Source organism: Bos mutus, chromosome 5, assembly GCF_027580195.1.
Source record: "Bos mutus isolate GX-2022 chromosome 5, NWIPB_WYAK_1.1, whole genome shotgun sequence".
Taxonomy (NCBI): domain Eukaryota; kingdom Metazoa; phylum Chordata; class Mammalia; order Artiodactyla; family Bovidae; genus Bos; species Bos mutus.
In genome coordinates, this window is record NC_091621.1 from 105,326,079 (window position 1) to 105,327,021 (window position 943).

The window sequence follows — 943 nt, forward strand, 5'->3', positions numbered from 1 at the left end:
AGCTTCCACTTCTTCTTTCTGTCCCTCTCCCCTCCCGGATATGCAAACCAAGCCAGTTTCTGAGGTCCCACGAGGCCCCAGCCCCTCCATCAGCAAGCTGTCAGAGCTGCCTCCAGGCTGTCCCTCCAGCTTCTTGTCCCCGCCTGGCCAGGGCCCACCTTGTCCTCTCGCCTGGACCACACAGGAGCCTCCTAGCTGGGAACACACTGCTCGCTCAAACCCCACCTCCTACCCCTGAGTTGTTCTCCACAAGCAACCAGAGGATCCCCTTCACATCTCAACTCACTTAAAACCCGCCAGCAGATCCAGTAACCCTTAAAATGAAATCCAGTCTTCCCGGCCCAGCCCAAGGTCCTCATGGGACCTGCCAGCTTGCTCTCCATTCTTATCTCCTGACCTCTCCCATCCTCACGCCCTCCCAGCCTCGACAACCCTTCTGTTGCCTGAAAGAGCCACCTACCTTCCTGCATTGGGGTGGTCACACTTACTGTGCCCTCTACCTAGCTTTTAAAATGGCTGAGTCTGCATCGTTTTCATCAGCTTAAGTGCCTCCTCCTTCAGGAAGCCTTCCGTAACTGCCTTATCTAAGAAGCAGATCCTCTCATGATCCCATACCACAGCCCCTTAAGGCTCCTGAGTCCTAGTGTCTAGAGCAATGCCTGGCACGAAGTGGGCTCATTGGATAAACATTGACGGCTGTCGTTGCCTAAGGGGATCAGGAAGTTTTTTCGAGGAGATGTGGGCTTTGATGGATGAATAAGAGTTTGCCAGTTGAAGAAAGATGGGTAAGAATGTTCCAGGTGGAGGGAACAGCCTGTGCAAAGGACTAGAGGAACACAAGAAGGCGAGGTCCCAGGACAGCGGGCGGACTCAAGCTGGTCTCTTGAGCTTGAGTCTTTACGAGCCAGGCTGAAATTGAGAGTTTCCATAGCAACAGGTGACA